Source organism: Mesocricetus auratus, unplaced genomic scaffold (assembly GCF_017639785.1).
Source record: "Mesocricetus auratus isolate SY011 unplaced genomic scaffold, BCM_Maur_2.0 Super-Scaffold_100007, whole genome shotgun sequence".
Classification (NCBI taxonomy): domain Eukaryota; kingdom Metazoa; phylum Chordata; class Mammalia; order Rodentia; family Cricetidae; genus Mesocricetus; species Mesocricetus auratus.
In genome coordinates, this window is record NW_024429191.1 from 80180833 (window position 1) to 80200439 (window position 19607).

Consider the following 19607-nt stretch of genomic DNA (forward strand, 5'->3'; position numbering starts at 1 on the left):
GATTAGGTCAAGCCTTCATCAATAATAAGTCTCTGTGTCATGATTTGGGAGCTGGTTGGTAGCCTAAAGGAAAAAGCCTGGTCCACCTTACTACTCCTTCCTGGGTGTCTCTCTATCCGGCTTCCCAGGACCTCCATACTCTCTATGGCTAATTCTTGTCAACTAGTTGCTGGATCCGCCCCCGATCCAAGGTTAATTTTATTAACACAGTCTCAGAGTTTCCCAGTTTGATCAGATATCTAGGAACACAGAGGAGCCTTGGGAACCGTACTGATGGAGCCCTGCAGAGTTGAGAATCAGGCTCCGGAGAAACTACCACAGGAGACTGCTCATTCCTCCTCAGAGCCATCTCCAACAGTTACAGCACACAAGGAAGCTCAAGGTTGGACACTGTCCAGTGGTGAAGTAACTATGGAAACAGAACTATCTACACCAATTCTCCTTTCCCCCTGCCTTCCAGTCTCCCTTTATCAGAATCTGAGAGGAAGTGAGTGATGGAGTCTGGGAAATTAGGTAGCAGAGTCATAACTTGGCCATGTATCAGAGAGGCATGAATAGAAGGCAGGTAAGTAGCTGAGGCAAGTTTTGCCCTTTCCTCACTCAGTCCCCAAGCAGCTTTCTGTACCTATCGGAACAAGAACAATGTCAAGGTTCTGCCTGACAAGACTTTGTGATATGGAGATGCTTATGTACCTTGACTGACAGTAGAGATATAAAAACTCAACAGCAACAGTGTCCATCTCCCTGAGGCACTAATACTCTCCAGGACCAGCCCAAATTTCTTCAGAGGATTCCATAACCCAATAGCTACACTGCAAAGAGAAATACCAACAACAATCCTTGTGTCAAGTAGGATACAAAAATTAATATTCAGAGAGAATGTGGAGCACAGAGCTACCAAGAAAAATCGTGCACGGGACTGGGGAGGTGGCTCAGTCAGTAAGGTGCTTATCGTGAAAAAAAGGGGACCTGTGACCAGATCCCCACAACTCAGGGAAAAAGATGGGCTGGCGCCATGTGCCTGCAATCTCAATGCCGGTGAGGGGAGGGGAGATGGAGAGCGGATGACTCCTGGGGCTTGCTGAACAGATAGTCTAGAGGAACTGGCAAGTTCCAGGTTCAGTGAGAGATCCAGTCTCAAAAAAAAAAAAATTGAGGAAGACACTCCTGGTCCTCACACTCACACATGTGTACATGCTACTCCTCCCATATGCCACATAAAAAAGACTAGTATGCCCATAGCTTCTGCAATCCTTGTTCCTTATGTATTCTCATTCTGCTTCTTGGAGACAGTGTTTTATGTAACCCAACCTGGTTTCAAATTAGAGTCCTCCTATCTCAGTCTTCCAAATGCTGCGATTACAGACATGGGTCACTGTGCCCAGTATCCTTATTTTTATGGCCAGAAGGGCCTATTTATTTATACATCCCTTTACTGTATTGCTTATTTTTGTTACACCCTTAGCCAGTACATTTATTTACTTATCAGATTGGATAACTAGATCTTTATGCTTACAGAATTTGAATTTTCATGGCCAGTGAGATGGATTTATAGGACCAGACAAGCGTTCCCTCCTCTGGGTCAGGCCTCATATCCAGAGAGGCGCTGGTTGGTTACGTCTGTGACAGTGATGCCACCATCGTACCGCTGAGCACTTCTTGTCAATCAAGTTGTTATTACAGCGTGAAGAACCCAGCGCTGGTAAGATCACTGAAGCCTAAGCCGGGTGTTGGTGGCGCACGTCTTTAATCCCAGCACTCGGGGAGGCAGAGGCAGGCGGATCTCTGTGACTTCAAGGCCAGCCTGGTCTACAGAGCGAGTTCCAGGACAGCTCCAAAACAATACAGAGAAACCCTGTCTCGAAAAACCAAAAAAAAAAAAAAAATCACTGAACCCTTTTCTCCAGCACTGTCCATCACTCTTAAAACTAGCCAGCAGGGAAGATGCTTCCAGGTCCATTCCAGATTGGTTTCTTCCTTCCTTCCTTCCTTCCTTCCTTCCTTCCTTCCTTCCTTCCTTCCTTTATTTCTTTCTTTTTGCTTTTTGGAGACAAGGTTATGTAGCCCTGGCTCTCTTGGAACTCACACTATAGACCAGCCTAGCCTGGAATTCCCGGAGATTCACCTGTCTCTGCCTCCGGAGTGCTGGGATTAAAGGCGTGCGCCGCCAACGCCCCGGCTTGATTGCTCACATTCTTAACTTGCTTGATAACACTTTCTTGATGACCTGTTTCTTCTTCCTGTGTCACGTTCCTAACATCACTTTGCAAGTAACCACTTGCCTTTGACTCCTTGGCTCAGGAGCTACTTTTGGGAAGAAATCCAAACAATAGCATTTGATATCCAAAACTGTCCTAGGGAGAAGACCCCCAGAACAGGATTATGGATTGTATCGCACATCATCCGTATGGCAGCTGAAATCCATTGCTGAGTTAAATGGGTTGCTAATGCCACTGCAGTGTGCGACGCTTGTCAGTAATACAACCTATGGTGGACTGGTATGTAGTACAGACAGGCAACACCTATGCAATTGTTCTAATATTTGAGTACAAGGGGTAACCAGTGGTTATAAAAACTGTAGGAAACGGCATAGTATGGTGGTCTATTCCTGTAACCTCAGGACTTAGGAAACTAGATGATCTTGGGTTGCATAGTGAGAACTTAGCTTTAAAAACAACCATGGAGGCCAAGTGGTGGTGTTTCATGTGTTTAATTCCAGCGCTTGGGAGGCAGAGCGGGCATCTCTCTCTGAGCTCAAGGCCACCCTGGTCTACTGAGCAAGTTCCAGGACAGCCAAGGCTACACAGAGAAACCCTGTCTCGGAAAAAAAAAAAGAAAGAAAGAAAGAAAAGAAAAGAAAAAGAAAAAGAAAGATCATGGAGTTATTTGGCTGCTGTTAGATATCATCAGAATGTAAAAGGGAAAAAGACAGATTTCCTATTAACCAATTATAAACCTGGGGCAGAGCTAAAAGCTAGAGTCCTCTGTGGCAAATTGAAAGAAACACATCTCCTGCAACCTGTGGAAGCAGGATGTGATGAGAATCAATCCTAAAATCTGATTTTGAAAGTATGAGACCCCAGGGGAGGGCATGGGAGGAGGGGAGGGAAAGGGAGAGGGACCTGGAACTGATTTGTGAAGCAACCTTGTTTCTTATCTAAATTTAAACTGAAAAATAAATAAAAAAAAGAAAGTATGAGACCCCAGTATTTCAGGGAGCTACTAACAGGAGCAGGACTCTACACTGAGACCTGTGTAGGGCCCATACATTCTGGTACCTGAGAAGGCTTCTCCTAACCCTCAGAGCCAAAGAAATAGTCCTTCCTTGTTGGTGGAAGATGCCTCGCAAGATAATACTTGCTCTTTTCAAGACCTGGCCCTGGCTCTGCGATAGACCAAATTACTGTGGTTGTCTTACCACGGATCAGGTGTGGAAGAGCTCCCCAGATGTGTGAACACGAGGATTATTCACCAGAAGGGCTGCAGGAGCTGACATCAGGGGAACATGCTTGGGTAGTGACCTTGGGGTGTGGGCTGCAGTCAGGAGGTGAACTCAAGGTTGAATAAGAGAGGGATGATCAGTGTGGGAATGCGCCACCACACGAGCTGAGACACAGCATTTTAAACATTTGACAAGGACACCTGAATCCAGCTGCTGAATGTCATTGGGCAGCATGGTCAAAATCTGGGGGAAAGCCGGGCGGTGGTGGCGCACGCCTTTAACCCAGCACTCGGGAGGCAGAGGCAGGCGGATCTCTGTGAGTTCGAGACCAGCCTGGTCTACAATAGCTAGTTCCAGGACAGTCTCCAAAGCCACAGAGAAACCCTGTCTCGAAAAAACCAAAAAAAAAAAAAATCTGGGGGAAAAACACTAGTGTTCGTTAATGAGTTGGGTATGTTGGAACTTCTGCAGGGGAGCAGGACAAAAGGCAGAGAGGTGGGCTTGCATTGTAGAACTAGTGTCACTAAGACTAGAGAAGCCTGCTGTGATCTTCACAAGGGCCCAGAAGTACTCCCTTCAATAGTGTCATAGGACATGTCCAAGTTGGTGCAGGGCAACTGGTATCCTCAGCTCAGTGGTAGCTGTCCTCTGCAAGTCACAGCTGATGGCAGTGAAAGCTGCAGTGGACCTGACTTTCCAGAGTCGGTGGATACAACAGGAAAACTCAGAACAGAAGCCAGATGACAACATGTGGTCATCACAAACACACAATCATTCACAGGACTCTACCAGAATGGCCAGGAGGACATGGCATTCCTGGACAGGTGAATTGCCAAGGAAGAGATCCCTTCCCTTACATAATCTGAAGTAGGTAGACCGAAGAGAGCAAAAGGATGTCACCAGTCGCCGGGTGTTGGTGGCACATGCCTTTAATCCCAGCACTTGGGAGGCAGAGGCAGGCAGATCTCTGATTTTGAGGCTAGCCTGGTCTACAGAGCAAGTGCCAGGATAGGCTTCAAAGCTACACAGAGAAACCCTGTCTTGAAAAAAAAAAAAAGAAGGATGTTACCAGTCATTGCAAAGACAAATCACAATCAACATGACTGCCGGATCTAAGCCATGTTTTAGATGCATTGACTAATGATTGAAGGGGAAGCTAGTTCCCTTTTGGAAAAATCTTCTAATACTATATTAAGTTGCTAACACCCCTGTCTTCTCCTAAGATGCAATTATCTGAACAGCTGCACACTGGGATACAGAGAATAGCCAGATCTTACAAGATTCTGAGTATAGAACCTGAGACAGAGGGACCAATATACCTTCACAGATACTTGGCAGAGTGGGACATACTGCTGAGGGAGGTGACCAGAAGGATCCTGATCACAGATTCACCTGATGGGTGTTTATTTGGATGTTGAACATAATGGGAATTGATGTACTTAGCAGACACCAGAAACCTCTCATCTGTTTCCTGAAATAAGAGTGGAAAAGGGCAGCCGGGCGTTGGTGGCGCCTGCCTTTAATCCCAGCACTCGGGAGGCAGAGGCAGGCGGATCTCTGTGAGTTCGAGGCCAGCCTGGTCTACAAGAGATAGTTCCAGGACAGCCTCCAAAGCCACAGAGAAACCCTGTCTCGAAAAACCAAAAAAAAAAAAAAAGGCGCCGGGGTGGTGGTGGCGGCGCTTGCCTTTAGTTCCAGCACTTGGGAGGCAGAGGCAAGCAGATCTTTGTGAGTTTGAGGCCAGCCTGGTCTTCACAGCAAATGCCAGGACTGGCTCCAAAGCTACACAAAGAAACCCTGTCTCAAAAAACAAGCAAGCAAAAACAGAGCGGAAAAAGGGGCTGACAATATAGCTCAAGGGGCTAGCGGCCAATCGGGACAACCCGAGTTCAATTCCCAGAACCTACGTATTGTAAATTATCTTAACATATACATAGTAACATGCTCATGCCTCCTTCTCTCACATACACAAATAAATATAATTTTAAATTAAAAAAAATGTCAGTTGGATGGCGGTGAGTCACACTTTTAATACCAGCACTCAGGAAGCAGAGGCCGGTGGATCTCTGTGTCCAGCCTGATCTACAGAGTGAGTTCCAGGACAGCTAGTGAGTGCTATATGGAGAAATCCAGTCTCAAAACAGAAAAGAAAATTAGGAGAGGTCACATGGAAACCAGCCCCTCCTGCTGAAACAGTAAATCAGAACTAACTCCCAGTTTCCTGTGGAAGGCAGTGGTTGCTGCCATTGTTAGGGACACCGCAGTGGGGGTGCCTACAAGGTCTCTGTTTAACTGACCCATCCAGCTTCGGTCTTACAAAACGCAGATAAACCGCTGTAGACGAGGTGAACACGGTCACGCACAAGCACAGCTGAAGCGCTGAGCCAGATGAGCTAGTATCGGCTGTTAATTTGGTGGTGGAAGATTAGAAGCAGCCCCCTTCCCTGGGGCAGACACCAGCAGGACTTCACGGTCACTTCCCAGTGAGGGTGGGGTGGAGGCAAGGGTGGGGTGGGGTGGGGCTTTCCCGCTTTCTCCCTAGAGTCCTAGGGGAACTGGATCCCTCTGGTCTTCCATGGGCCGTCTTCCTCATCCACTGTATGGTTAGTGAACTGAACCTGGCTTGGGGAAGACATTCTGGATGCTCTCACTAGGCCTCTGCTTACTACTAGAGAGGTAAAGTAATGCTGCAAAGAATCATGGGTCCAAAGGTTGTAGTGGCCCAAAGGGCTGGCACCACTAAGCATTTCCTACCTTGAAAGAAGTTTAGCAGACTCCTTCAGATCTCAGACCTACAACAGGCTGTACCTGAAAACACAGGTCCTGCCTATTCACTGGGTAACTCAGAAGGCTGCTGGTTTTCACTGGGGCACCAAATAAGAGTGGTTTTCCGGCTGGGCAGTGGTGGCTCACGCCTTTAATCCCAGCACTTGGGAGGCAGAGGCAGGCAGATCTCTGTGAGTTCGAGGCCAGGCTGGACCGACAGCCTCCAAAACAATACAGAGAAACCCTGTCTCAAAAAACAATAAATAAATAAATAAGTAAAAATAAAATTTTAAAAAATCTGGGGTAGCAAAGATGTGATTGGCTATGCCTGTAAGTCCCATCATTTCTGGGAGTCAAGGGGAGGTAAGGCAGGAGCATCATGAGTTTCAGAAAGACAGAGAGAGAGAGAGAGAGAGAGAGAGAGAGAGAATACCTGATGTACCTGCTATGTGATGGAAACCCAATCATTTCTCAGGTGGAGTAAGTGGCTGGAGTTGCCCACACTTGCATGTGTGTTTCAGACATACCAAGTCACAAGGCTGGGAGGTCACAGCAATAATCACAGAGATGATAGAGATGCTACATTCAAGATGAGACTTGGGGGCTGGAGAGATGGCTCAGCAGTGAAGAGCACTGACTGCTCTTCCAGAGGACTCGGGTTCAATTTCCAGCACCCATATGGCTGCTCACAACTATCTGTATCTCTAGTTCCCGGATATCCAACACTCACACAGACATACATGCAAGCAAAACTCCAATAAAATAAATAATTTTTTAAAAAGGTGAGACCTGAGTAGGTGGGAAGGGCATAAGCAGTTGTACCTGGTCATTATCAGCGCAGAGCAGAAGGACAGAGTAACTTAAGGACAGAAAGAGCTAAGGACACAAACTACAAACAGCAGCCAGTGGCTGCTCTCATGAGACGGAACAAGATTGGAGACTGGAATCCCGGTGCTGGTGGCGCACACCTTTAATCCCAGCACTCTGGAGGCAGGGGCAGGATCTCTGTGAGTTTGAGGCCAGCCTGCTCTACAGGGTGAGTTCGAAGACAGCCAGGGCTATACAGAGAAACTCTGTCTCAAAAAAAGCAAATAAAAAAAAGAAAAAGATAGGAGACTGGAGACGGGACTTTGTGTGGCGAGAGGAAGCAGATGGATGGATGGATGATTAGTTAGCACAGGGTCTGAAGATCCATGTGTCAGACATCAGTACCCACCAATAAGAAGTCTAAGCAGAAGGGACATTGAGCAGCCTTGGGGACAAGACAACTTGGTCAGTAAATGCCATCTGCTATCTATCTGAGTGTCTGATCCATCCACGGGGTTCTGAACAGCATCAAGTTGGACTGACACACTTCATCACAAAGGAGTTGTGACAATCAACACAGGACCTCAGGGTGACATTGTTTTTGTTTGTTTGTGTCTTTTGAGACAGCCCAGACTGGCCTCAAATTTGCACTGTAGCTGGAAGTGACCATGAATTCCTGGTCCTCCTGCCTCCATCTCCTGACTGTAGTTAGCTTTCTTGTTCTTTTGGGCTCTCCAGATTCCCAATAATGACACAGAGACTTCTTACTAATTATGAAAGCTTGGCCTTAGCTTAGGCTTGTTCCCAACTATCTATGTGAAAGCTTGACCTGCGCTTAGGCTTGTTCCCAACTAGCTCTTAAAACTGAGATTAACCTGTTTTGTTTTGCCTCTCTTCCTTCTGTATGTCCAGCTTCCTCAGTGTCTCCATGCTGTCTCTTTTGTGCCCAGACTCATTCCTCTGAGTTCCTCTCTCTCCCAGAAGGCCCACATAACCATTCCTGCCTCACTGCTGGCTGCTCAGCTTTTCACTAAGTCAGTCACAACAAAACATCTTCACCCAGAGTCCAAATATTCCAAAACATCTGAGTGCTAGGGTTGCAAACATACTCAGCTCTTTTTCAACATTATTTGTTTGCTTTGTTTTGTGTAAGGGAGTGAGTACACACACGCACTGTCATGATACAGGGGTGGGGATCAGAGGACAGCTCTTGTGTTGTGAGTCAGCTCTTTCCTGCTACCCTGTGGGATCCAGGAATCAAGCTTAGGCGGCAGGCTTACTCACAAACACCTCTTCCTGCCGAGTCACCTAAACACACACACACATTCACATCCACGTCCAAGTTCACATATACATATAATTAGCCATTTTGGGAAACATGAAGCAGTATCTCACTATGTTTTTTTGCTGTTGTTTTGTTTTTTATTGTTGTTGCTGTTGGTTTGTTTTTTGAGACAGGACTACTTCTCTGTATTGTTTTGAAGGCTGTCCTGGAACTCTTTCTGTAGACCAGGTTGGCCTCGAACTCACAGAGATCCACCTGCCTCTGCCTCCTGAGTGCTGGAATTAAAGGCATGCACCACCAATGCCTGCCTTGTTTTTGTTTCTTTGAGACAGGATTTCTCTGTGTATCCTGGCTGTCATAAAATTAGCTTTGTAGGCCAGATCTGCCTGTCTTTGCCTTTCCCGAGTGCTGGGATTAAAGTTTTCTCACTGTGGTTTTGATTCACCTTTTCCAACAACTAACGGTGCTAAATCTCTTCCCTTGTGCATATTGGTCCTAAGTAGAAATCTGAAAAAAAATCTGGCCGGGCGTTGGTGGCGCACGCCTTTAACCCCAGCACTCAGGAGGCAGAGGCAGGTGGATCTCTGTGAGTTCGAGGCCAGCCTGGACTACCAAGTGAGTTCCAGGACAGGCTCCAAAGCCACAGAGAAACCCTGTCTCGAAAAGCCAAAAAAAAAAAAAAAAAGAAAAAAAATCTGTTTGGTTCTTTTGACCATTTCTTAGTTGGGCTGTATTTTTCTGCAATTAATTTGTTTACATTTTTAAAATTCATTCACTTTAGGTGTATAAGTGTTTTGCCTGCATGACTGTCTATGTACAACCTGTATGCCTGGTGCCCACAGAGGCCAGAAGATGTCATCAGATCCTCTGGAGCTGAAGTTACTGGTAGTTGTGAGCCACCAAGTATGTGATGTAAATGAAATCTATGTTCTCTAGAAGAGCAGCCAGTGCTCTTAACCACTGAGATATGTGAGCCACCAAGTATGTGATGTAAATGAAATCTATGTTCTCTAGAAGAGCAGCCAGTGCTCTTAACCACTGAGCTATCTCTCCAGTCCCTGCAGTTAATTTTTTTTACTGATCTTTGGTAATTGATTAAACATACCTCTGAATTAAAATAATTTATCTAAAGGCCGTTTGGATTTTCTGCCTATATTGAGACATTGGCAAATGCTAGGCTTATCTCTCCCTTCCTGAATGTCAGACTTCTTTGTCCTGCCTGTCCCTACTTGGGGAAGCATTTCAGTCAGTGGATGTGTACTATAGGCTACACTAGATGGGCCTTACCAGGTCATAGAGGTCCAATTCTAATCTTGGTTTATTCAGTGTTAATCGTTAATGCATGGCTACTTTCGCCAATGCTCTTTCTGTTTATGAGGTGAATATGGGTCTCTAGTCTTTGTTCATATGGAAGATTACGTGTGGATTTTTCTAACATCGTCAAATTTTGTTTCTTGGGAGTGTCCATTGGATTGGGTTGGGCAGAGGAAGGAATGAGAAATGAGGAAGAGGATGGCATTATTCTATTGTCTATTCATCATCTATCTGTCTATCTATCTTCTGTCTACCAAGATTGACTACTTCATTGGCAATGAATCACCTTACTCAATCTGGTGGCTTGTTAGACATGCACAAAATCCATGGAGCAAGCAGGCAAGCTGGGCTTTCCAGGGCAGGAGCTGATGTCACAGTCCATGGCAGAATTTCTTCTTCTCCAGGGGACATCTTTTCATTGACAGAATGAGGAACATCCAGAGCCTTGGGGCTGCTTCTCTTTACCTCAAGTCAGCTGGCTGGAGATGTTAACCTCATATGCAAGACTTCTTCCTAGCAATGCTTGGAGGGGTATTAGTCTAAGTAACTGTGTCCCAGAGCCAAGAACACAGACTGGTCACATCAAACTGGTGACAGCATTCGGTGGGACCTGCCTGATGCTTAATGTGAGAGCCAAAGTCACATTTTACGTTTTAATTACTATGCCTAAGAGATCCATGAAACACAAATGCCTTTGACCTGCAAGCCCCTTGCCCTAGGACAGACAGTTCCTGAAATGCTGGAGGAAAACAAGCCAAATGTTTTTCACTCCCCTAAACAAATTTGCGTGGCCCATCTACACCGGATGTACTTGGTCACATTGTGGGCGGGATAGGATGTTCACAGGTAGGAAATATGTCAGGATGTAGACTGTAGGATGTATGCTTGCCCCTGATTGGACCTGATGGGAATGAATTATGGGCTTTCCTTCTTAAACCACTGCAAGCTGTAATTCTGAGTCATTTACCAGGAACCTGGGTATGGACCTCACCTGAGCCTATCCACCTGCCCAGTTTTAATTAAAGCTTGCTTCAAATTTGGTTTTAAACTGTGATAGTGGTCTTATTCTCACCTTTGGGATTAACAGCTTCTTTCAGGATTAGACTGAGGTTATGTGCTGTGGTAAGCAGTCCAGAGTTCATTCATGAAATTGTATTAATAAAATACTACCAATGTAATCATTAAAATGTTTTATTAGGGCTGGAGAGATGGCTCAGAGGTTAAGAGCACTGACTGTTCTTCCAGAGGTCCTGAGTTCAATTCTCAGCAAGCACATGGTGGCTCACAACCATCTACAATTCAATCTGGTGTCCTCTTCTGGTATACAGGCAGAACACTATACATGTAATAAATAAATAAATATTTAAAAATGTTTTATTAGCTTATACTAGTTATATTAATAATGGAGTTTAGCATGATATTTTCATGCATAATGTATTTTTCTTTCAAGTACTGACACTATATGATTAGTGTCAAGCCTGCTTAGCCTCTAAGATCAGCGTGCATTCAGAGTGGTATTGAAAGACCCCTACCCAGGACCCCCTAGGAAAAGAAAAGCAAGGCCAGGCCGTTGCCTAGTGGAAAAACCCAGACTAGGTGTCTCACCCTCAAAACAGGATGTCTGTGATCACTATAGCAGTCATGGGACCCAGATAATAATTGCTGAAGCGTGCTGGGAACTTTCATATGACAATACCAGGACACCTAGTCCTTGGCAACTACCCTTGCCCCCAGTTGTGTCTATGATCACCATAGTAGTCATGGGACCAGGATAATAATTGCTGAAGTGTGCCTGGGTCTTTCATAAAGTAATACCAGGAAACTTAGTCTGTGGGAACTACCCCTGCCCACAAGATGAGCCAATGAAATGCCTGTTACTTATGTATAAATATTGTACTCCCTACAAGCCCGGTATGCTCTGCACCCGAGTTGCAGTATCATCCGCAGGCGCCTGTGTACTCAATAAATCACCTCTTGCATTTGCAGCCAGTGGTCTGGCCCCGGTTCTTGGGCAGAGGGTTCGGTTCAGTGCCCGGCGCGGACTACTGGAGTGAATCCCATGGCTACTATTGCTGCTTGTCAAATTCCAGCATTTCAACTTGGTGCATCACAATTCCCCAGCACCTTTTTACTTTCATTGTTTTCTTTTTTTTTCCCCCTCAAGATTTCTCTGTGTAGCTATTCGGGAGCTCTGTAGACCAGGCTGGCCTCCAGCTCACTGACATCCACCTGTCTCTGCCTCCCAGGTGCTGGGATTAAAGGCATGCACCACCATGCCCTGTCCTGATAAAAATAGATTCATGTGGCCCTGCCATTAACATATGACTGGTACCTATTAATTTGTCAAGGTCAATGCTAACTTCCTCAAGCCCTGATTTCAAGCCACACCCAAGCTCACTTTCCCCCTTTCTCTCATTTAATCCTATGTGCAAGTATACAGTATAAAAGGTGTATTCTATTTTCAATACTCACACAGGCAGCCTTCCTGATTCACCATCAAATCATATCAGTCCCCCCTCCCCACCCCATTCCACACATATCCATCCTCTTTGGGACCTGAACCCTACCTCAGCCAAGCCAGTCTACAACAGATTTCATTACATGTGTCTTTTTTGTTTGTTCGTTGGTTTGTTTTTTCGAGACAGGGTTTCTCTGTCTAACAGCCCTGGATGTCCTGGAACTCATTATGTAGACCAGGCTGGTCTCAAACTCACTGAGATCCACCAGCCTCTGCCGTCCAAGTGCTGGGATCAAAGGTGTGCACCATGACCACCCAGCTTCATGACGTTTCAGTCATATTCTCCCACTGTTTTCTCCTAGACCCCCTTCCCTTCTCACTGATCCCCTGCCTCTTTCTACTGCCCCTTCTACTTTCAGTTTGTGTGTGTGAGAGAGAGACAGAGACAGAGAAAGAAAGAGAGGGAGAGATCAAGCTGGTGAGCTTCATGAAGGCTGCTCTCAGAGGAATGGGCAAGACTCATGCACCTTACCAATGGATACAGCACTCAAGAAAATGTCCCCCCCCCCTCCTGCACCAACCCTTGTCTGTACACACACTGTATATAAATCCTCAGGGAGTATAGGATCCCCTGAGCCACTCCCACTTCCCTGACAGAATGTTAGGAAGAATGTGCTGGCACTCTCAGTGGTGTGCAGATTTTGTGCAGATCATCTCAGCCGCTGTGAGTTAGTGTGACAGTCATGCCACGCCTGGGAGTCAATGCTCTACACTGTCCACCCACTTCTGACTTCTTGTGCTCATTTTTTCCCACGGGTGGGGCATTCTCACTATGTACCCTCGGCTGGAGACCCACCTACTTCTGCCTCCTAAGTGCTGAGATTAAAGGCGTGCATGTAGTTAGGGTTCCTATTATTGTGAAGAGACACCATGACCACAGAAACTCATACAAAGGAAAACATTTCATTGTGGCTTACAATTTTAGAGGCTTAGTCCATTATCTTCATGGCAGGAAGCATGTTTGTGTGCAGGCAGACATGGTGCTGGAGAAGGAGCTGAGAGTTCTACATCTGGATCAGCAGGCCGCAGGAAGAGACTCTAAGTCACTGGCCTGGCTTGAGCATCTGAGACCACAAAGTCCACCCCCAGTGACACACTTCCTCCAACAAGGCGACACCTCCTAATAGTGCTACTCACTGTGAGCCTGTGGGGTCCATTTCCTTTCAAACCATCATGCCTGGCTTTTGTATAATTCACTTATTTGATTCTGCTTGCTTGTTTGTTTGTTTTCTGGTTTTTGCTTTGTTTTCGGTTTTTTTTGAGGCATGGTTTTTCTGTGTATCCCTGGCTGTCCTGGAACTCACTCTGTAGACCAGGTTGGTCTCAAACTCACAGAGATCTGCTTGCTTTCTGTCTCCTGAGTGCTGGGATTAAAGGCGTGCACCACCAATGCCCAGCTGTTTGTTTTGAGAAATGTTGTATTGGTAACTTTTCTATTGCTGTAACAAGACAACACAACAGAGGCTACTTATAAAAGAAAGCATTTACCTGGGCTTACAGTTTCAGAGAGTCAGAGTCCATGACGGCAGAAAAAAGGCATCAGCAGCAACAGCTGAGAGTTCACATCTTGAGACTCTAGGAGCAGCACCCATTTTTTGAAGCCTGCCAGCCTACCCCAGTGACACACCTCCTCCAACAAGGCTTCACCCTAATTCTCTCTAAACAGTGCCACAACTAGGGACCAAGTATTGAAACATACAAAGCCAGCGGAGCCACTCTCATTCAAACACGTTATCCATCGCTTTCTTATTGTCCGTTTCTGTGTCCCCACCTTACAAAGAAAGTCACATTCAAGTAGCCTAAGTGCTTTTCCATCCTTTTCCTTCAACTTTGTTTCAGCTTTCTTCAGTCCCTCATCTATAAAACCAGTTTTCTGCAGGGAGGCGTGGTGCACACCTTTAGTCCCAGCACTTTGAGGAACAGGCAGGCAGATCTCTGTGACCTCAAGGCCAGCCTAGTGTACAGAGTGAGCTCCAGGACAGCCAGGACTCATACACTACATAGAGAAACCCTGTCTTGAAAAACAAAACAACAAAAGCCCCACTTCCTTTGTGCCCCTGCCTTCATGCTCATTCTGTTGTGGGACGAGGTATTACCTTGATGCTGGGATAGAAAATAAGGACAATTGTGATCATTACATTGACATCAATCAACTACATTCTTGTGACTTTATCTTCAGTTTTATTGCTCAGATTGTCCATATCTCAGCTACCACGAACCGCCAGTGTCTATTTTTCTGTCTTCTAGAGGACAGCCCTGAGTTCAGTTCTCCATGCACCAACCCTGTCTTAGGGGGTGGGAGGAGGGGCAGGTTTTTCATTGATTTAGAACATGCTGTGAAGCCTAGGCTGGCTGGCCTGTGAGCCCCAGCCACTGGCTCCTGTCTCACCACAACAGGGTTACGGACATACACCACCATTCCCAGCTTTTAAAAAACAAAAACCAAACCAAAACAAAACAAAACAAAAACATGAGTTCTGGGGCTTGAACTCATGTCTTCATGCTTGCAAGACAAACATGTTCCCAATTGATCCATTGTTCTATGTCACCATTACTTTGCAGCACATTCTACAAACACTCATTGAGTACTCCTTATGTGTGGCAGCCTGTGCCGATCATACAATCATAATAAAGGAAGGAGGGGGAGCCGGGCGTTGGTGGCGCCCGCCTTTAGTCCCAGCACTCGGGAGGCAGAGGCAAGCAGATCTCTGTGAGTTCGAGGCCAGCCTAGTTTACAGATTGAGTTCCAGGACAGCCTCCAAAACAGTACAGAGAAACCCTGTCTCGAAAAAAACAAAAACAACAAAAAACAAAAAACAAAAAAAAAAAAAAAAGGAAAGGAGGGGACAATGAAGGACAGCGAAACCCCACATTAGAGAGTGGGGAGGCAAACATTGACCTAGCAACAACATGTTGCAGGAAGTGACAACAGCTTCATTTCCGGCCAGAAGGTCCTCTGGGTATAGGGAGTCGATGGGTGTTGGCAGCCATCAGCTAGCATGGGCGGGGTCATACACCACTTGAGTGGGCTGGTCATCTGAGAAAGGACACTGTAGACCACGCAGAGTGGAGGGAGAAGATAGCTCAGGAAAGATGAACTCGGGGGGAGTGCCGTGGGGGAGGTGATGAGAGGAAGAGGAGAAAGGAAAGATGGAGACGAAAACACGGAGGGCGAGCACAGGGCAGACATTCCCAAGCAGTGAGCGCTGCCTGTGTCAAATGCTACCAAGAATGCCCGCTGGAGGGTGTGCGCAGGACCTGGTGGTAAACAGGTCCTACACGGTGTGAGGAGAAAGGAGTGAAGCCGGTGGCTTTGTCAGGAGAAGGACCAACGACCCGAGTGGCAAGCTCAGAGTTCCTTCCTGAGGTGCTGAGCTGTGACTGGGGAGCAGGATGTTGTTTCTGTGTGATACACTGGATCTTCTTTACAGGATGTAGGAAAATAGTGTCAGTAAACAGCCCGAGCCCCCTGGAGGCCAGGTGGTGTGATTATAGAGGGGGTTTTCTTTTTTCTTTTTTCTTTCTTTCTTTCTTTTTTTTTTTTTTTTTTTTTTTTTGGTTTTTCGAGACAGGGTTTCTCTGTATTATCTTGGAAGCTGTCCTGGAACTCGCTTTGTAGACCAGGCTGGCCTGGAACTCACAGAGATCCACCTGCCTCTGCCTCCCGAGTGCTGGGATTAAAGGCGTGCACCACCAACGCCCAGCTTCATAGAGGGGGGTTTTCATGATTGGGGGGAGAGCATTTATTCAAGTCATTATCTCCAGGATACTATATTGAGAGAGCCTCTCAATTTGACATCCTTGAATTTGATTTCTCATCCAGTTTCTTAACCTTATGAAATAAAAAAAAATCACTATTTTTTTTTTGAGCCAGGGTCTCTCTCTGTAGCCCTGGCTATCCTGAAACTCACCACGATGTCCTGGAACTCACAGATATTCACCTGCTTCTACCTCCCAAGGGCTTGGATTAAAGGTGTGTGCCATTATACCCAGCAATAGTTTTCTTACTTTGGGATTAACTGGATAGTGAGTCCCATCCTGACTCTCATTCCTGTTTGGGGATACAGAATTCACTAGCTCTTGGGACTTTCATTTCCTCTGTGTGGGAATGGGTTGGAGAGCATCTCTGGGTGTTGCCACAGTTGGTGGGGGCCATGGCCTCCAGCAGGGAAGAGCCTTGGGTGAGTGGGCACCCATGGGGGTCCTGCAAAGGCCAGGCTCAGCTGGACAGAGGAGGTGGAAGGTGAAGATGTCTGTCCCTGGCAGGTCCTGGTAGTCCTTTGTTTGCTTGTTTGTTTGTTTTTCCGAAGACAGGGTTACTCTGTGAAGCCCTGGTTGTCCGGGAACACACTCTGTAGACCAGGCTGGCCTCGAACTCACAGAGATCCGCCTGTGTCTGCCTTCCGAGTGCTGGGATTAAAGACATGTGTGTGCGTCCACCACCCAGCTCTGGGAGTCCTTCTTGACAGCTGTTCTCTGGGCGCTCCTATCTGAGATGGCGAAGGGCCTGTGGAGCCACCAGGCTGCTGAGGCGTCCCCAGTGGTGCTTCGGCACCTCTGCAAGTTGTTTACGGCTCTGCTGAGTCACACGAGGGAACTCCTGTTCTCTCTTGGGGATTGTCACCAAAATTTTGCAGGACTCTGTGCCCAGGAGTTTCCCAGGGGCTCTGGGCTTTCTGTGTGTTTACCCTGCTCTCCCAAGCCCCAAGATTCCAGACCCTAACTTGGGTTTTGTGCTTTTGTATTCCTTTTTTTGTTGCTCCTACCACAGATGAGCAGGAGTAAAGTAAATGTTTGCAGACTGACACATGGGCGGACAAAGAAAGTAACTCCCCTGGCTTCACAAAGTGGGAGGTAGGCAAGCCCATTTCCAGAGCATGAGCTGAGGCGAGACTGGATGGGTGCCTTTCCCCCTGGGTCCTCAGTCCTGATTGGCTGCCCTAAGGACTGTTCAAAAACAAACCAAAAGCTTGATGGGTAGGGAGTTTGGACCCGGAGGCCTCCTTTTCTTTCTACCCTTGGAGAGACAGCTGAGTCAGAGCCCAGTTGGTTTGGTCTCTTCTTCACTCACGCAGAGAGCCTGAGGTACACGGAAGGAATGGAGTTCTGAGGTTTCCTCTGTGTTAGCTCCCCAGAACTCAACCTGCCAGCCTCAGCCGAGATGGGCACAGCCCCCTTCCCCCCCACCATCAGCAAGGTCTGAGGGTGTTTCCACCTCCCTGTGCCGGGAGTGTCATGAAGGCATTAAAGGCCACTGGTCTCAGGGCAGGTGACCAGGAGACCCTGGCACCAACTGAGGATTTCTCCTAATGACATCCCTGCTCTCCACCAAGCTCCTCCGCGCCAAGGGCCCCCCGGGCTCTGATCTTCTACCTCACAACCTCTTGAACTTGAACCTTCAGAGACCTCTGGAAACTCAGTAAGGCCACACAGAGAGTGGGAAGCCAAGCAGGCTCAAAGCCAGTCTCTTAGCCATATTCCCCTAGACACACACATGGCATGGGACACGCCCATGGGCATGGGCCCTGCGACAGACTCCTGCCATCAGCTGTCAGATGGAGGGCCCCAAACATCTGGCTCAGCAGATAGAGGACCAAGAGGGGCTGCAGCTGTTCAGAAGGGAGCGGCTGCCCTCGTGTCAGGGTGTGGCCCCTTTCTAGGAGAGCTCTGTTTTTCTCGCCAGGATAGGAAGGGAGAGACTTCTCAGCAAGGAAGGGGTCCCTGTGGCCTGGAAGGGGGAGGCCTGAACAGACGGAGGTGGGATCAGTCACAGACAGGGAACTTAGGGGACTCCAGGGAGAGGCAGGGACAAGACATAGGAGGCTGGCCACACAAGCCTTCCCTGTGCTCTCAGATGTCCAGCAGCTGTCTCTCCCACAGACGTCCACTAGGAAATGGGATGTACCAGATACGTCTCCTTTTGCCAGCTTCCAAAGATCAATCAATCACCAGTGATGTCAATAACAGTGTGTCTGTGTGTGTGTGTGTGTGTGTGTGTGTGTGTGTGTATGTGTGAAGACTGACTTTCAATGGCAAGGGAGTTTAAGTTTTGTTGTTTTGAGACAGGGTCTCACTATATAACCTTAGTTGTCCTGGAACTTGTTTTGTAGACCAGGCTGGCCTTGAACCGGCAGAGATCCACCGGTCTTTGCCCACTGAGTGCTGAATCAAAGATGAGCACTACTACACCTGACTTTTTTTTCCTTTAAGAAAGTTTCCTGTATTGTGGACTGGCTTCCAAATTCTCTAATTGCCAAGAAAGAAGGGCCACCACACCAGTGCAGGAGTTGGACCCCAGGGTGTGGTGCATGCTGTGCAAGTCCAGACCTACACCTCCTGCCACCCTTAAAAACATTGTATTTATTATAGCTGGGCATTGGTGGCACATGCCTTTAATCTCAGCAGAGGCAAGTGGATCTCTGTGAGTTCGAGGTCAGCCTGGTCTGCAAGAGCCAGTTCCAGGACAGCCTCAAGGCCACAGAGAAACCCTGTGTATTATTGTTTTACTCTGTGTGTGTGCTCATGTCACAGCACACATGTGGAGGTCAAAGGAACACCCTATGGAGATGTGATGAAACTTAGGCATAGGCTTGGCAGCAGGGTCTTTCTCAGAGCCATCTCCAGTTCCCCCAGTCACCTTTTTGGTTTTAAATAACCTGCACAGCAGACGGTAAGGAGCCCACCCCCCTTCACCACAATGTCCTGTCATACTGGAAGAGGTCAGATTGTCCCCTCTGAGAGCCCTCTCTGCCTGGACAACAACCTCCCTAATGAAGGATTTCCAGGGATGGGGATGGGCGGGCGAGGAGACCAGCCTGGGCCAGGGGGAATCCAGTGCCTGCTCCTGCCACACCTAGTGTCGCTCCTACTGCCTCTTGGGAGGACAGGTGACACTAACAGGCCTGAGGACCCAGAAAAGGGTGAAGAACACTGGCACCAGGTCGCAAGGTTGCAGAACAGAACTTAGCCGAAAGCGAACCCAGAGGAACGAAAGTTCAGAGATAGGAGGCCAGACTGGGAGGAAGAATTGAAGTTAATGCTGAGGTTGAGGCCGCAGGGGGTCGCTGGAGGGGCGGAGTGGTGGGGAGTGTAGGGTCAGTGGACCTCTGATGCCTACAGGGGGCCAGCGAGGATGCTCACCAGCAGGTTACTAGGTTACAGGCCCTGCAGCATTCCACCGCTTCATCCTCGCCCACCCCCGCAGGCGTCCTGACCTGCGGGTTCTGGCAGAGGTGGGCTGCCCTACAGCAGACCTTGTGCTCAGACCGCGCGAAGTGAGCTGAAGAGGTAGAGTCTACCGCTCGAGGCTTTGCTGGCACCGTTTACAGGCACTCGGAGCCTGAGCTTGCAGCCCAGACCGTGTTCCCGCCCCGCCCCTCTCTGCTGGTGTTCCAGGCCAAGAGCAGTGCAGCCCACAGAGGTTTCCGCTCCGCCACCCCAGCCCGTCTCGGGCGCCTGTTCCCCTTGTCCTACCA